The sequence below is a fragment of the Nothobranchius furzeri genome, chromosome 5 (genome assembly GCF_043380555.1).
Source record: "Nothobranchius furzeri strain GRZ-AD chromosome 5, NfurGRZ-RIMD1, whole genome shotgun sequence".
Classification (NCBI taxonomy): domain Eukaryota; kingdom Metazoa; phylum Chordata; class Actinopteri; order Cyprinodontiformes; family Nothobranchiidae; genus Nothobranchius; species Nothobranchius furzeri.
Window position 1 is genome coordinate 44,942,380 of NC_091745.1, and position 19,381 is coordinate 44,961,760.

Genomic DNA, 19,381 nt, shown 5'->3' on the forward strand with positions numbered 1-19,381 from the left:
CCAAGAACACTTTATCTGATGAAGCTAAAAAGATAAAAAGAATGACTGACCTGACATTTGAGAATAAGCAGATGTCTAACACTATTGGTTAGTGCTGAAATTCGTTCAGTTCAAATTGCATGGGGCTTCATGGGATTAGCAAAAAATAAATGATGTATTGCCTGCATTATATCACAGTACAGGGTAACACTATCACTTTTATAGATTTCTATGGAGTCCTACTTATCATGGAAAAATAGTCCAGTGTTTTATAGAAAATAAGCTTCGACAAGCTAGAACCGCATATGTTTTTGTCACTGAGGAGAATAAGAATATTCCTAAATTCCTTTTCAGTACTTAGACAGAACCATAGCTCTGAGCCATTTATTCCCTTAGCCTTCAGCAGCAACGACTTTATCGGATTCTTCACGAATAAATTTGATCCTATTAGCTGCTGCTGTTTGGATTGCTGGCTGTAATGCACATAAAACACAAGCTTACAATACAAAGAAGGACAACACCTGTCCCTTCCACTACGGCTCGACTGTGTGTGACCGGGGTGGGGGTGGGGGGCTGCGCTTAGCTGCTCTCACATTGCTGCTGGCTGTTCATTACACCAGCTCTCTATGTGACAGTGCACATCCCATTCGCCCGTCGTCTTGGGAGTGGGGTGCGTGCGGGGTTCGGGGACCACAAAGAGGAGTATTGAGGACCACTGCTCTAGGCTAAAGCAAGGGTATTCAATTCTGGTCCTGGAGGGCTGGTATCCACCACATTTTAGCGTTAACTCTGTTTCAACACACCCGATTTCCATCAGCAGGTAATTACTTCAGACAGTCTCTCATGAGAAGCGCGCTATAAACACCGCAGCTAGAGAAGCCAGTGACTTAAAAAAAATTAACGTTTCATGATATTTAAATTCATTTCAAACTACAATTATGGTTAGTATAAGTGCACAAATATAGGCTATAGATTTCACGCTTTACAATGCTTAACAATAGCGTAACAGGTTACGATTTGTCATGGTTGGACTTTTATGTTGAAGGGGGTGTTCTTGGCCGGTTGTTTGGAGAGCTCTGGTTCGGTTGTTTAGAAAGAAAAAAATGAGCTGGTTTGAACGGAAATCATTGACGCTGTTTTTCCTGGAGTTAAGGCGTGGTCTGCTGCAAACAGCAACCTGGAACAAAGATCTGAAATGGAAAGAATAAGTTGGAGTCATTACAATATCTTAAAAAATCTGCAAAAATGTATTCTATAGGTGTGGCAGCTTTTATTTAATTGACAGGATCAATTAGTGTAGACTTTTATTCTGACAAACGTAGCAGGGAAAATAACTTATGTTGATGCCCATTCTGACTGGTTAGTGAAAAGCTACAGTAAACCCCATTAAGGCGTTTCTGTAGCCCAAGCAGAAACACCCCGCGGCTGGCTGGACCCTGCTCATCACCAGTGAGCCGTGGCAAGGATCCTCCCTTCCTGTTGAAAGGGAGTTTTCCTCTCCACTGTCGCTACATGCTTGCTAAGTATGAGGATTACTGTAAAGACACTGACACCAGTCAGTGACTTGATGCTGGGTTCTTCTTATGGGAAACATTTTGCTGATTAGCTTAATGAACTGAACTGTTGAGGAATGTTTGCTTTGTGAAGTGCCTGAGACGACTCTTGTTGTTATTTTGTGCTATATAAATAAACTGCATCGAATTCTGAAAAATCAGACGTTTTGCCTGAGAGGAGGAAAACTCTGGATTGGTGATTTAAATTAATGCAGCATTGTTGTTTTTTATTCCAGGCATTTAATGTTGATTCATATTTTATTATAAATCCTACCTTTGCTTTGCATGTTCAGATATTGTTTTCATTTTCCTAAAATGTAAATTCATTTGAGTTGTTTGATGATTAACAAAACACCATGATTGTATGGAAGGTGAGAAGCAGGGGCTCAGCCCCAAATTCACAAAATACCTCATTGCAGCACCTGCCAACATGATCACATGGGTTCAGTTTTAACATTGGATGAGATTAATATAGAAACCACTGAACAGCCAGAATGAACAAAAAAGTAGTTATTTAACTCTGGGTGTGGGGATGATGTACAAAACGTAACTAAATACAGGTCAAATTTGTCACACTTTGGCACCAAATAACTAGATTTAGGTTGTAATTTGAACTGACGGGATGAAAAATAGTCACCTGATAAATGTTTAGTAAACAAAGTTGAGAAAATTTATTAAAAATCTTAAAAAAATGCATTATGGCATATCTTCAAAGCAAAACAACAAATAAGAAAAAACTTCATAATAAGGTGTTGCTGTATAAAATTAAATGCATCAAAGAGTTTTGAGACAATCTTTTATCTTTACTTCTGGGTGGACAAAAACCTGTGGTGTTGTTATGATGGAGAAGAGTGACAGGTTATTTCTTCATTTTTCTTGGTAAAGAACCGGATTAATCTCAAGAGTCACTATAAGAAAAAAAGATTTTTATGACAGCAGTTAATTTTTTTTACTTGCTCAATTTTCATATTCTCTGAGCTCAGTGCAAGAAAGCAGATTAGAAGATAAAATAAGCTCATCAAACTTCTGGCCGTAGGCAGCTTTTACAATGTTTGTGAGTCATCTGCTGTCCTAAAGTTTCACTTTCATATTTTCCATGAGCTGACAATCAGTCGGTGACTCATGATGGACACTGATATATTTTTCTGGAGTTTGTTCAAACATTAAATGAATAAATACATAAAACACTGGAAAAGCAGACGACTCAGTTGAACTCAGATTGTCCCTCCATTTTTACTCCTGTTTGAACTCTCTTCAAGGCTTTTTCTAACACTTCTTCTCACATCATCTTGACACATGTCTCTCATAACCCCTGGCAGCTGTTGCCCCTTAAATCTTAACTCTAATTACTGATCTCGTTTATCAACACTTTCTGCTTTTCATGCTAGATAGTCAGCAGTGTGCTATTTGAGGGTATGTTGTGCTATGTTTGCATGTGTCAGTGCTCTGTCACATTTTGTAGCTGTTATCCATGTGACATTTGTCTGCTTTTGTAACTTCTCATAGTATTTTTTACAACAAATGCACACGTTTGATTACAGTACAGTTTGTTTTTATGATGCATGCCGTAGCCTCAGATTAACTTTGTAATGTCCAGAAAGGGTCACTTTTCACCTACATATTGACCTACACAATATCCGGTCATCTACAGACCTAATTACACTATCTGAGTGGAGTTTCTTACGGAGCCCCTCTGATGACATGGTCCAAAAAATAAATAAATTGTGGCCACGAAATACTATTTTGAGGCCATGAAATAGCTATAACGTGGCCACCGTAGTACGGAGTTTCTAACCTGCCTTCTAAAGCCCAGAAGATTCTGCAGTCCTTGTTGACATTTCAGGGGGAACAAGATGTCAGCCTATGTTCCAGAACAAAGCCCTTTTTGATAAGACTGCAGGATTGCACACTCTCATGAAAGAAGAACTTTTACAACTCATAAGTTAAATAATCATTAAATAATAATATGGTTGAATGAACAAATGTTATATGAATAATAATATTTATGTTTGAATAATCTGTGCCTAATTCAATGAAGTTGAAATGAATTTTAATATTGCAATGACACTTTTTGATGTTATGATCAGTAATGTTTGGTTTAACAAGTGAATCATTATCTACACTCATACACAATGCTCAGTAGAGATAAATTAAAGTTAACGTCACTGCACATAAAGATTCTTTATCCACAGAACTAGAACATTCTTGTATCTGGAAAAGGCGTGTGCTCTGAGGTTTGTTTTTTAACACCACTTAACCTCTTTTGTCCTGATTGGCCATGTAATCATAACATGGAAATATTAAAACAGAATCACTTGCGGAGTGATCCAGTTAGTTTTTGAGCAGAACTCCGGACTGGCCACCAGGGGAAAACTCTCTAACCACCTCATCTCTTGACAAGCTGTCAAAAGCCTACACGCTACAGCTGACACAGCAAAACTTTCCCTTCAGCTATTCAGAAACAGCTATTCTATACGCAAATGATTGAATCTATCTGTTGTGATCTGGGAGATGACTCTGGACCGACCTGGTCGTACTGCAGTCTTTTCTACAAACTTCGGTACCTTGGGGTCACCCGACCCCCCCGACATCTCGGATCCGAAAGAGCCTCCTCAGGGGTACGTAGAACACAGCAAGATTGCGTCTGATGCCGTTTTGATAAGAACCAACTTCATAGTTTAATGCAAACCAAATTCTTTTCACTCCCAGAACTCAGTTTCTTCTAGATATAAGGTTCTGAAAACACACACCATTCAATCATCATACATCACATTCCATCCACCTAGATTCATTCATCACATAAAGTGTCCTAGTTGTCATGTTTTTAATTGTTCAAAAAAGAAATTTCTTACCTTTTATAAACCTGACTCTGAATTGATACGAAGTGTGTTTGATCACTGAAAAAGCAAAGAATCCTAATTCTTCTGATTAAACATTCAAAGACCAATCAGAGTGATACTCTATATTTATATAGAATATCACAGCTTATTGAACATAAGTAAAGGTAATATATTAAGCTTAAAAGCAACAATATTTACCCCCACAACAACTTCTAGACTTGCCTTTACATTTCATCTTGTCTTATAATTGGGAAAAGTAGCAACAGTCAGCTTATGAACACTAAACTCAGTATTTACAAGAGTTTTCAGGAAATCCCTCTGGTCTAATTTGTCTCATTGCTTAGCAAAAATAATTTTTACATGTGAAAAAAAGCTACTAATTAGACAATCCCATTGGTCACAACATAAAAGATGTCTTTAATTCCACTATAATCTTGGTCCATGCATACCTTTCAGATCTTCTCCATTCATTCACCTCCTCCAGGGTTTCACGAGTCTTCTCTTTAATGGAAGCCCCAGCTTACTCCGGCTGCACAACCAAGTGCTCTGCAAACCTGCAACCTTTACTGTGTACTTAATTTTATTATTACTTTAAAGAGTGAAATGCTTTGTGGACATCAATTATTAAAATGCTTTTTAAGTTCAACCCTTCCTTTTGTTTGTGTGGCATAGATATTTTTTCTTACAGCAATCAGAAACCCCCAGTTGTAAATTGATCTTTCACGTTGGCATTACTGAAAGTAAAAATGAAACAAAAAGTGTGGTTTCTAGTTCTATATAAACTTACATCTTAAAGATGTAATGTTGGCTCACAAAAACACATTTTGATAAACCATTTATTATCACATCAGTTTTGGATTACGCTCTTTATTTATTTGCAGCACAATCATCAGTAGTCGTCTCCAGTACAGCTTAACCCTCTGGAGGCAGGCGTTGCAGATTAGCATTTTTTAACTCAGAAGTACCCCTGAAGGACTTAGTTGTTCATCCTTTTATCAAAACTTATTTTGAGCCTGAGAGGGTTAAGGCACATCCAGCAGGAATGACACATTTCTGTCAATTTAACTGTAACATGGAATTAATAACTGAGAGAAGATCAACCCTTTCTTTCCACTGGAGCCGTCAGCAGCCGTCAGCAGTGTGAGTCGGCCGCGTCTCAGGAGCAGCATGTCGCGGCCCTTACGCGCCGGTTCTATTTTCTACGTGCGACGCCTCTGAAACAGGTCAAGTTTGACATTTTGGGGGAAGGAAAGACAGGAAATCGGACGCGGAAACGGAGCGAAGTTCTCGAGATTTTCAGAATAAAGAAAGAACTGCCCTTACCAAAAAGAAGTACACTGAAGTATACTTGAAGTATACTAAAAATGAATATAGTATACTTCCAAGTTTACTTTCAATGTACTTATTAGAAGTATAGTTATCCGAGTACATTTTTTAAATACTACTAAGTATACTTTAATACATACTTACATTAAAGTTTACTTACATTTAGACTATACTTGTACTTGACTCTATCAGAAGTATATTTCACCAAGTAATGTATAAGTATACTTAATATATATATATATACTTATATATAATATATAAGTATAAATATATATATATATACTTATATATATATATAAGTATATATATATATACTTATATATATATATTATATATAAGTATATAAATAATATATATATATATAAGTATATATATATATATACTTATATATATATAATATATAAGTATATATGTATATATATATATATATATATATATATATATATATATATATATATATATAAGTATATATGTATATATGTATATATATATATATATATATATATATATATATATATATATATATATATATATATATATATATATATATATATATATATATATATATATATACATACAGTTGTGGTCAGAAGTTTACATACACTTGTAAAAAATATAATATAATGGCTCTACTGAGTGTCCCGTTATTTCTAAAACTCTGATTTTTCTCTGATAGAGTGATTGGAACAGATACTTCTTTGTCACAAAAAACATTCATGAAGTTCGGTTCTTTAATGTCTTTATTATATATATATATATATATATATATATATATATATATATATAGAGAGAGAGAGAGAGAGAGAGAGAGAGATACATGGACGTAATTTTGGGGGGGGACAGGGGGGACATGTCCCCCCCACTTTTTCCAAATTCAAGTTTTGACTCCTGCACTTTTTACCATCCAAAAACAATATTACACTATATTAAATTGACACTGGTTGAGCTCTATAGGACCAAGCGGAAAACAATCATTTGTGTTGAAGCCTGTTTCCCATTGGAGCATACTGTAAAGATACCCCCCCCCCCCGTGTCCCCCCCCACTTCCAAAGTGAAAATTACGTCCATGGATATATATATATATAGAGAGAGAGATATATATATATAGATATATATATATAGATAGATAGATGTATATAGAGATATATATAGATATATATATTTGGAACTTTTTATTTTTGAATTAGAACAACAACATTTACATGGAGATGCATTTGAGTTTCTTCTTCCCTTCTCCAGGGCAGTGTTTCCCTGAACAAAGTTCGAATTTCCTTGTGGCCATGAGATCTATCCAACTTAACCAAGTCACCAATCAGTACATATAGTTCTGACAAGCTTTCTCTGTATTCATCGTATCTGCTCTCTTCTACATTCTGCATTTTACTTTGATCTAGCTAAACAACTCACCCAAAAGACAAAAAAACATAAATAAAAAAAAATAAAAATTAATAATAATAATTTTCACATGAGAGTACTATCTTTCTAACATTTGTTTTATTGGTTCCCAAATTTTTTAAATTTCCCTAGTCCCAGTCATAGTCTTGCATTAATTTGTTCCATTTTGTAGACCTGTCTAACTGTCTCTCCACTGTGCCACCCTTGGGGGTTCTGTGTCCAGCCATAAAACTGTAATACACTTCTTGGCAGTCATAAGCAGAATTCTGATTATGTATGTCTCCATTGTGTGTGTATGATTTTTGGTACAGCATTCCCAGTACAAACCATTTTAACTTAAATTGTAATTTCACCTTCCAGGTTCTTTCAATTTCTCCCTAACACCTTCCCAGAATGGTATGAATTTAGGGCAGTCCAAAAGTATATGTGAAAAGTCTCCCACTAGCCCGCATTTTCTCCAACATAAATTTGAAACATTACTATTTAGACATGATAAGTGGAGTTTTAAAGCATGCATCTTCACCTTCCATTCAAATTCCCTCCAAGACGGACTATTAGTTAGTTTATGGCCTGCTTCAAGTGTTTCCTCCCATTCCTCATCTGTTATCATTATGTTCACTTCCAGTTCCCATTTTTATTTAATATCTATATTCTTAACAATCAAATCCTGTTGTAAAGCTTTATATATTTTGAAATCAGTCCTTTTTGACATGTCCTTTCTGTTTAACATAATCACTTCCTCCATATTAAGTTTATCCTTGCTTGAAACTTTGCCTTATTTTGAAATAACTACTCTGTCTGTCTGTCCTAAATAACATATTAAGCATGAAATTACGAATTATTGTGAAATTACACGCACAGGAAGTGCTTTTATTTTGTAGCATTTGCTCAGTCAGATCTCGAAGCTTCTCAGCAGACCGAGAAGAAGAGCGAGGGTCAGAGGAGCATTAACCGTTGGAGGTCGCGCTTTTGTTCTGCATCTGCACTTGACAGTCACTGGTTCTGCACCACTGAGCTAAACGTAAGTAGCCGCCATAAAAGTTGCTTAAATGTTTTTAAGACGGACATGGTGAGTAATGTTGGCCACGTAGCAAGCTAATATGCTAAGTCATTGCATGAGTTAGCTGTGTTATTAACTTTGTGTGTGACTAAAGTCCGTTTATTTAATGAAATGAGCAGCGCTATCTCATTATTAAAGGTTAGCATTACTTTAGATACTTTTTTATTAGACTTCTAGAGACTTATTCCCTCCATTTTTGTCCCCTCCATCATAATTTTTTAAATGTGACGTTCTGAGAAAAAAATAAAAGCGGGAGCTCAGCGCCACCAAGTCAAACTTAAACGTCCACTTATTAAAAGTAAATGAGCAGTGGTCTCTTGTACAGCGATGACAAAATCAGTCTGTGTTGTAAACTATTTCCCCGTAGCACCCGTGCCATAGCTTTGCAAGCAGCCTGCTTTTTTAACCGTAGAAGAGGATTGTGACGCAAAAGATGAAGCGGTATCTCGATGCTATGTTCCCTCCTTCCCTCCATTTTTGTCCCCTCCATAGTTTTTTTAAATAGTGCTCAGTTGCACATATCTTGAACCGCAGAATGCTGTTTCTATTAATTTCACAGTATTTTAGTGTTGTAATTTTGTTCTTACTGTACACTGTTACTCCAGATTCTTAAATGTTATGTTTTTAGCTTTGTGTGGATAAGTCAAATTACACTTGAATCTCCTCTCACACACACACACACACACACACACACACACACACACACACACACACACACACACACACACACACACACACAATTTAGATGATTAATGATTTAGCTTCATATATATAGTGGAGGACTGCCTAAATTTTGCAGACTAACGCCAGGGACACACCGGCCGCGGAAGCGCCGCGAAAATGGGGCCGCCTTCATTCGGCGCCCTTGTTAAGCTATTCTATAGACCACATGGGCCGCCGAAGCGCTGCGAATCGCCTCGCGCCGGCGCCCCAGCCCGCGCCGTGCAGCGATCATTTCGGCGCCGGCTCTATTTTTTTCGCGAGCCGCGGGTGAATCGCTTCAATTCTGGCAGGAAGTCAAACCTAGACATAAGAGGCAGGCCGGTAAAGTTAACAAAATAAAGCATTTCAAAATAAAATTCCGCAATAGTCAAATGTGTTCGTAATCAAACACTGCAGAAAAACCACACGAACACACACACACATCGAACTTGTGTGCATGTGTGACCACGTGAAGGGGGGTGTGGTTTTGGGTGTCTTTTCACTGGAGCAAACAGGACAGAGAGGCAGAAAGTCTGAGGCAAGCAGTTAAGATGGATGACTTTAAATTAATTATGGAAGTTGAGAAACACAAGGAGCTGTACGACCCCCGAAAAACATGATTATTTATACGTACCCATGTGGGAAGAAACTGCTAGGATACAGCTGCAGAATTGGAGCGGGTTCCAAGAGATTCAACTGGCAGAAACAACTCATACCATAGGTTCACACACACACACACACATGCGCGCGCGCACACACACACACACACATGCGCGCGCGCACACACACGTAGAGGAAAATAGCTGAGAAAAGGCAGAGAGGAAATGGAGGACACCAAGTGTTTTAAAAGAAAAACTACAGCTGAACCGAGGCGCGCCTCGACTGGGGCGCGTCTGATCTGAACTGAGGAGCGGCGAGCAGCGGCCGAATTTCGTGAGCGATTCGCTTCTTGGCGCTTCGCGGCGCTTCCGCGGCCGGTGTGTCCCCGGCCTAACACAGATCTACCTTGTGATTCACAATGTTTTCTCTACTGATTATGCTTCCTGGTGTAGATGTGTAAATGTAGAGCGTCTGCGTTCCTATGAGCTGTCAGCCACACCGGGAAGCCTGTCTATGAATCTGCGGTCAGACTTCAATGATCCAACCCCACTCTCTGCACACAAGATTGATGGCATGCTGCTGTTGACCCCCAAGAGGTTCATACAAGTGAGACCACTGGTGAGTAATTCTCACAATCTGCATTTTTGATGACGCATCCTAAATAACATGACTATATATGTATGTATGTATATATGTATACAGATTTGCCTTTTAAAACTGGTGAATATACAATTTACAGGTAATGCCTTTATGCTATGAGTATTAGAGCCACTGATGGAAAAAAATATAGAATTCTGAGAAAATAAGTCATAAATCTGAGTTTAATCTCAGAGTTCTGACTGGTACCTAAAACAAAAAAAAAGGGGGAAATTGGGGAAGATTATGAGGGGGGATCAGAATTCTGACTTAAATCTTAAAATTCAGGCTTTTTTTGTTTGTTTTGATTTTTTTAACAAAAACAATTCCTAAATAGTTTTTTGTTTGTTTGGTTTTAGGTTCATGAAAAAAGTCAGAATTCTGACTTTAATCCCAGAATTTTGAAATTATCTGACTTTTTTTTCTCATTTCTTTTCTTTTTCTTCAGTGACTCTAATACTCTTAGGCAATAAGGCAGTATTAGGGCCACTGAAGGAAACAAGTGAATACTGAGATAAATGTCAGAATTCTGACTTTATTTATTTTCAGAATTTTTTCTTCTTCAGTGGCCCTAATACCCCTCCGTATTATGTAATGTTAAACACTTCAAATTAACTTTTGAATTCAGCAGTTTATCATTGGATTTAGATGCAGATATCACTGTCTTGGAAAATTGGTCAGAGCAGTTTGGCATTGAGTTTGATTAGTAAACTTGACAGTATTTACACTCTTAATCTTCTTAGGAATTACATGATGTCCACACAAGGCGTACCACTGTTCTCCATGCCCTTCCTGTCTATCTACGTGAGGAAACCTCTGGATTTTTGAGGACATGTGTGGTAAGTCCCAGTATTGTAAATTTGAACAAATCATTCTATTTATTTATGCATAAAGACAACATAAGGACATTTTGGAAAAAGTGCCATTGTTTCAACTACAAACCTTTGGCAAGATGTTTAAGCCTGCCACACACAAGAGCAATCAGCTGAGCAAACGGCCTCGAAGGACTGTTTGCTCAGCAGATTGCTCGCCATGTGCGCCTGATTTTCACCGAGTTTTCTGCCTCACGAGACGCTGAGGTGAATATCTGACCAGTTAGATATTTTCTGCCTCACAGGGGTAAAAACTCACTGTGTGTGCACTACTGAGCTGCTGGCTAAGCTGAAATATTCTAGTGGCCAATCAAAGCACTTTCTCCGCTCACATGACCCCAAGATGTATTCAGATACAAAACGGTACCTTGTGGATCGATGGGCCCACTGTTTCCATTACCCTTTCGGAAGGATTCTGGGTCTTCCAGGTGCATCTCTTGGAGTAAACTGGCATAAACTCCTTGCCTGGTCCATCTTTCCAGCTACTGTACCCATATTTTCCTAACCTTCAAATGCCGGTGGCGGCGACGTTTCAACAAAAAAGGATAGGCATTTCCTCCGTTTCCAGCTCTGTCTCTGTGTTGTTTCTTTTCTGACATGCAGACAGGGGGCTGCCATCTTGGGGTCATGTGAGCGGAGAACGTGCTTTGGTTGGCCACTAGAATATTTCAGCTCAACCAGCAGCTCGGTAATGCGCACACGGCGAGTTTTTACCCCTGTGAGGCGGAAAGTATCTTAACTGGTCAGATATTCACCTCAGTGTCTCGTGAGGCGGAAAACTGTGAAAATCAGGCGCACATGGCGAGGTATCTGCTGAGCAAGCGGTCATTCGAGACCGTTTGCTCAGCAGATGGCACTCATGTGTGGCAGGCTTTAAGGCACTGAGAAAAATCAACAATCACTGCAAAGAATTCAAGCAGCTTTCATTAGCATAACACTGGCACACACTGAAGCCATCTCACTTTATTCATAAATGAGAGCACAAAGCAACAGAATGAACAGGAGTAGGGCTGGGCGATATGGCCTAAAATCAATATCACCATATATTGAAGATCTCACCTGGATAACGATAAGTAGACGATAACTACAGTAATGCGTAGCAACAATATTTGTCCACTAGATGGGGCTGTCTCATGTATTACATTGACTAAAATTTTACATGACTCAAGGTGCTACAGCTTCTTAAAGGGACATAAATGTGGCCAACTTACACATCTTTTCATTTTTTTATTATCAAATTTATGGACATGGGAAAAATTATCTGGATGAGAGACAAGAACTTGGATAACGATAAATCTTTGATATGTTGCCCAGCCCTAAACAGGAGTCTATCAGACTGCATTTATTGTTATTTACATGACAATCTACTGAAATAAAAATGTCCACAGTCAGAGTTTCAGTTCAGATGTGATTAGTGTATGATCTCCCTTTCATTTTTGTAAGGATGATACCAATGAGCCGGACCTCAGGGATGCAGCAGTTGTCCTCCTGACAACCATCACAGATGATGCCGAGAGTCCAGTTACGTACGACCCAGTGAGAATCTCTGTTATCCTAGAGGGTGATGTGATTGTCAACATCTCCAGCCTTCCTGATGCCTTCCTGGTAATGTTCGGCCTCATCTATGCCTTACATCTAGATTATCCGAAGGGACTGACCAACACATTTGAGTTCACGCAGAAAATCTTACTTGGTCTTGATGAGTCTAAACTGTCACCCAAGCTGCAGAGTCAAAAATGACCTGATGTTACACGTGTAACTCAAAATCTGAAAGAGTGGTGGATTCAGATGGCTCACTCTGTTGGAGCATTGTCCACATCCACAATGTAATTTACTATTTGTCTGCTCTTTAATTGTTGATGTTAAAGTAACACACCACCATTTGGGCAAATATGTTCATTTTCCACTTCTCCTTGAGTTAACCCCCCCACTGTCCTAATGGGTGTGACCCCCGCGAGGAAAGTTGACCATTGAGCAGGGTTGATGGTTCATCCCTTGGGTCCACGTGGCAGGGGTGAGGAGTGAGCACCACCTCACCCCTGCCACGTGGACCTCAAGGGATAAACCATCAACCCTGCTCAATGGTCAACTTTCCTCGCGGGGTCACCCATAAAGACAGTGGGAGGAACAGTTGAGTTTTACCTTTTCTCTGTTCGTCCAGCCGTTCTGAGTCTGGCAACTCCATTTGTGGCTTTAGTTTAGCGTGAATAATTGAATCGGATTAGCCCATAGGCTAATCCGATTCAATACTCAACTAGTTTTATGCCAAATGGCATAAAGTACTCACTGACTTACTTGATAGTGGTTAGTGTAATTCATATTTTGTTAATGTTGAATCGATGTGCATCCTGATGTTGCTTTAAACCACCTACTCAAAGAAAGACTACACACTGCTGTTGTCCAGTTTTCAAAAGTGTGCGTTTGTAATTGTTTCTTTCAAATTTTGTTTTATGTTCTGTTTGAGTTGGCTTAATCAGTAACTTTAATTTGATCATAATTTGAAAATATATTTAATATAAACTCCAAATATTTAAGTTTATTTATGGTCTGATATACTCAAATATATGAGTTTATAAACTCAGAAAATATGAGGCAACTGATTGCCTTACATTTTTTGAGTTCTGCCTACTTATTCGGGTTTACAGTGTACGAACTGTAAAGATTTTGTGGTGTCAGAGTTCACCTAACAGTTCAAGTGTTCATTTATTTGCTTTGTGTGTTCACAGGGCATGCTCAGTTGAAGTTTCCATCTCTGCGCGTTCAAGATGTAAGAAAAATAACACGAAAGAAATGCAACAATGAAAACTTCAAAAAGGCATCAACAACCAAGCAAGTGGATCCATAAAATGGACTGATTTTTTAAAGGCATTTTTAAAAAGTCTTTCAAAATGGACAGAATTAACGCGTCATGTTCAGAACAGTTTGCGTTCTCATCTTTGATTAATCCTGGTAAACAGGTCTGTTTTTGTTCTGTTCTAATTCTCTGTTTAATAAATTTAAACAAAATGACTTAGCTATTTTATTAAAAAAAAATTTCTCTGCATAAAGACGAAGTATCAGTAAATAGTGGAAATTAAATGTATTGGTAGTAAGCAAATAGCAGATGTTAAATGTTACTTGCAGTATGTGTTTATAGAAAAAATAGATACTTAAATGTACTAAAAGAATATTACGTCAAGTTTACTGTAAAGTGTACTTTCAAAACTGTAAGTATACTCAATTATATAAGAAGTACACTACAAGTAAACATACATTATTACTTTAAGTATAATTTTAAGTATACTTTCAAAGAGAAAAGTATACTCAATTATTTCAGAAGTGCACTACAAGTAAACTTATAATGTTACTTAAAGTTTATTTTTAAGTATACTTTCAAGGGCAAAAGTTTACTCAATTTTATTAGAAGTAAACTTATACTGTTACTTTTAAGTATACTTTCAATGAGAAAAGTATACTCAACTATATCAGGAGTACACTACAAGTAAACTTATATTGTTACTTTTAAGTATACTTCCAAGGAGAAAAGTATACTCAATCATATCAGAAGTACACTACAAGTAAACTTATAAGTATACTTTCAAGGAGAAAAGTATACTCAACTATATCAGGAGTACACTACAAGTAAACTTATATTGTTACTTTTAAGTATACTTCCAAGGAGAAAAGTATACTCAATTATATCAGAAGTACACTACAAGTAAACTTATATTATTACTTTAAGTATAATTTTAAGTATACATTCAAAGAGAAAAGTATACTCAATTATTTCAGAAGTACACTACAAGTAAACTTATAATGTTACTTAAAGTTTATTTTTAAGTATACTTTCAAGGGCAAAAGTTTACTCAATTTTATTAGAAGTAAACTTATACTGTTACTTTTAAGTATACTTTCAATAAGAAAAGTATACTCAACTATATCAGGAGTACACTACAAGTAAACTTATATTGTTACTTTTAAGTATACTTCCAAGGAGAAAAGTATACTCAATTATATCAGAAGTACACTACAAGTAAACTTATAAGTATACTTTCAAGGAGAAAAGTATACTCAACTATATCAGGAGTACACTACAAGTAAACTTATATTGTTACTTTTAAGTATACTTCCAAGGAGAAAAGTATACTCATTTATATCAGAAGTACACTCCAAGTAAACTTATAAGTATACTTTCAAGGAGAAAAGTATACTCAATTATATCTGAAGTACACTCCAAGTACACTTGTGAGGTTACTTTAAGTATACTTTCAAAGAGAAAAGTATACTCAATTATATCAGAAGTACACTACAAATAAACTTAAATTATTACTTTGAAGTATACTTGTAGTATACTTCAAGTATACTTTTAGCGGCCCAATTTAGTCCCAAGGAGTATACTTCTAAGTAAACTTTAAGAACAAGTATGCAAATAAACTTCTGTACACTTAAGTATACTTGAAATTAAATACTTAAAGTATACTTCTTTTTCGTAAGGGTGTGCGGCCCCGTGAGAAGTTATCACCTAGCTAGCAGTCTCCTTTGTTTTTCAGGCCCGTATTGGCGATTATAAAACGGACAGAACATAAAACACAAAACTTTTGGGGCCATGTTGTAGTTTTCTCCTGCTTGTTGTTACTGACAAAGTCACTCGTGTGACTTCGTGCTCTGTCGGTGACAGCTGCTCCCCTGCTGCTTTGCGTCTCGTGGGAAGGGCCAAGCAGCAGCTTACGCGAGCAAGACGTGCTGCTGCAGTAACGTGCTGCTGACGGCTGCGGTGGAAAGAAGGGGTTAGATATATGACATCCACATGAGTCATTGTAAAATTTTGAGTTGTTCAAAGATGGCAGCAGTTTGCTCATAATTCCATCCATCCATCCATGGTGCCTATCTCCAGCAGTCAATGGGCAATCAGGCGGGGTACACCCCAGACAGAGAGCCAGTCCATCACTGGGCAACGCAGAGACACACAGGACAAACAATCATGCACACACACACACACTCACACCTAAGGACAATTTAGACAGACCAATCAACCTATGTTTTTGGACTGTGGGAGGAAGCCAGAGTAGCCGGAGAGAACCCACGCATGCACAAGGAGAACATGTAAACTCCATGCAGAAAGACCCCAGGCTGGGAAGCAAACCCCAGAGCTTCTTGCTGCAAGGCAACAGCTCTAACCACTGCGCCACTGCACAGCCCTTTGCTCATTATTCTAGTACAAATTTTCCAATAATTCCCCATGGCTTGATTTGCAACCTCCCTTTAAACTTTGTATTTCAGGCCACTGTGGGAGGGATGCAGGGGTATTCAACAACCGGGCCTGGAGGGCCTGTATCCAGCACATTTTAGTTGTTTCTCTGCTCCAACATGTTAGAGTCAGTGGTTGAATCACCTGTGCATCAGGCTCTGCAGAAGCCTATTAATTACCTGCTGACTGAAATCAGGTATGTTGAAACGGTTAAAACTAAAACGTGCTGGCCTGCAATTGAATACTCCTGCTCTAATTCAATGGGAAAGTAGCTAGCCGACATGCTAGCACTGGAATCTGCTTTCAGCATGATTCCTGCATGTTTTAGGTCATGAACACAAATGATTTGTTTGATTTAGTGAGGAACTGCTCCAATAGAAACTAATGAAAGCTGAGGGGACATTTCAGCAGTTAGATTAAGGTGTTAAAATTTGGTTTTACGGCAGTGAGTTAAAAGCTGTAAAGCAAGCAAAAACTGCATCCATGTTGTTGGGGTCACACAACACAACATTCATTTTGTAAAAGTACATACTTCAAAGTGAAAGATGCATGTTGACCAATTGTTCATAACAGTTTGAAAAATACACATTTAGAAAATGACTTTTGCAACATAGTTTTGTTTAGTTTCCTAAATTACATCAATTCAGCTATTAAAAAGTCTTCATGTCCTGATTTGCGTCATAAGGTTCATCTGTGCTGTTCACTCTCAGGGTCCAGTGCCTGGACAGAACATCACTCAACCATGAAAGGTAAGAAAAAAACACAGCATTTCACTCGGACTGACAGAATAACGGTTTCTTTTGTTAGATGCTGTTTGTCAGAGCTGTGTCCTCCTTCAAAAGGCTGATAAGATTGAAGGCTCATACAAAAAAAGAGAAAAGATGCAGCTGCTATACAACTGATCTGAGCTGCACTCAGCTGCTAATTTACCATTCAAGTTTATTCTCAGTGCAGAGGACATGTCGACAATGACGCTCAAAAGCTTAACAAGATAACTCCACCAAGTGCAAAGTCTATTGTAGGTTTGAATCCATTCAACACATCGTTCTGGAGGTCATACTCTGCATGGTTCACAGAAAGAAATGAAAGATATTTCATAAAAAATAAATAAACTCTTCTTAGTTTTTACTTTTCATTGTGAAGCTTTCTGTGATCTCATTCACTCTGCCAAATAAATAAATAAATAAATGAATAAACGAATAAATAAACAAACAAATAAATAAATAAATAAATAAATAAATTGTGGTTTGCTGTTAGAAGAAACTAAAATTAGAAGAGTGGCTGCTCTGAGAGGGGGCTGCACAGTGACACAGTGGCTAGCGCTGTTGTCTTGCAGCAAGGAGGCCCTGGGTTCACATCCTGGCCTGGGGTCTCACTGCAAGGAGCTTGCATGTTCTACCTGTGCATGTGTGGGTTCTCTCAGGTGCTCTGGCTTCCCCCCACTGACCAAAACATGACTGCCAGGTTAATTGGTCTGTCCTTAGGTATGAGTGTGTGTGCATGGTTGTTTGTCCTGTCTCTGTGTTGCCCTGCGATGAACTGGCAACCTGTCCAGGTTGTACCCCACCTGCTTGCTCAGAGACTGCTAGAGATAGACACCAGCCCCCCAGCGGCACTGCGTGGACAAGCGGGTATCTCATCTGAAATGTTTATGAGAAAACTGGTGCATCAGAAGTATGCTGTTATGGTGCTTCATCCATCTTAATCCATTGTTGTTTTTTTTAGTTATTTTGCAGTACAATGGGGTGGTAACAGATTGTAATGTAATGAAAAATGTTTGCTTGTGAGATTTAGCATGAAACTCCTAGTGGAACTCTAAGTATTCATTCTCTAAAGGTAAAAGGCTACAAGTCCTGCAGTAAAGTTCCTGCAACTTCAGGGTATTAAGTCTGTGGTGCACCTCATTGTTTCACACCACAAGTTCCTGTTGTTCCCAGACAAAAGCACCTTGATAACTTTAATGCATGCTACCTGCCTGCAGAAATCCCACGGATTAGCTGTAGACAAGACAGCTAGTGAGCATAATCATGCATTTAGCTTCTTCACAGCCATATTTTTTCAGATATAAAGCCTGCAGAGCTAAATAGATTATACTTATTTTCCCTGTTCATAACCCTTTGAAAGAAAATAGAGCTCTATTTATTGACAACTGAAAGATAATAACAACTATGGTCAAGGGAGGGCCGTCTTTTTGCCCTCTAGCCTGAAGCTGGGGGATGGGGGTGTGGGCGCGTGACATCACTTGGAGCCACGTGTCTCAGTGTATTACTTTAGGCATTGTGTAACACTTTTTCTTCACATCAACTTCTTTTTTATTTTGTTAAACGATATTTTTCAAATGTGGTGAATTATGTTTGCCCTTTGAAGTGTCAAAGCTTTATGAGTTGAACTGTTTTGTAATAAAAACACTTGAATATCACAGAGCTCAAAACAGATTTCCCCAAAGTCTTAGCAAGTAGTCTTTAATCATACTATAGTGTCATGATTTAATGCATAAAACTTAGTCTGAGAAAGATTTGTATGTGCCAAAAACCCCGTACATTTGTAACTGGCTTTTATTTAGTCAAGTTGGATTCTGTTGCTGTCGTTGGTGTCACGTTGCGGGTGTGGAGATGATGGACCAAGTGTGGTGGAGCAGATCAGGAGGTACAGATGCAGGCTTCAGGTAAAGTAAAAAACTGTTTTAATGGTGGAACGGGAACGAACAGCACAGGACAACAATGACAAAAAACTACAATGATCTGACACAGGACATATGAGACGGGAGGTATAAATACACTGGGGAAAACCAGGAACACATGGGCAGGTTAACAAGGGACAGGTGAAACCAATAGGGACTAATCAAGGGCAGGGGCAGATCATGACCCCCCCCCCCCCCCCCAAGGGGCGGACACCAGACGCCCACAAGCCACATAACACAGGAGACTCGGGAACACTTGACTCGGGCGACCAGGAACACTTGACTCGGAGGACCAGGAACACTTGACCTCGGGAACTCAGGTCTCTGGAACTCGACAGCAGCGGGCGCGGGACACTGGAATTCGACAGCTGGGCACTGGACCTCGACAGCAGCAGGCGCGGGACAACTAGAACTCGACAGGACACTCGGAAACTGGAACACTTGACACGAACAGAAACTGGAACGGGACCTGGAAACTGCAGCAGCCGGGGTGGGACCCAGTAGAGGCTGC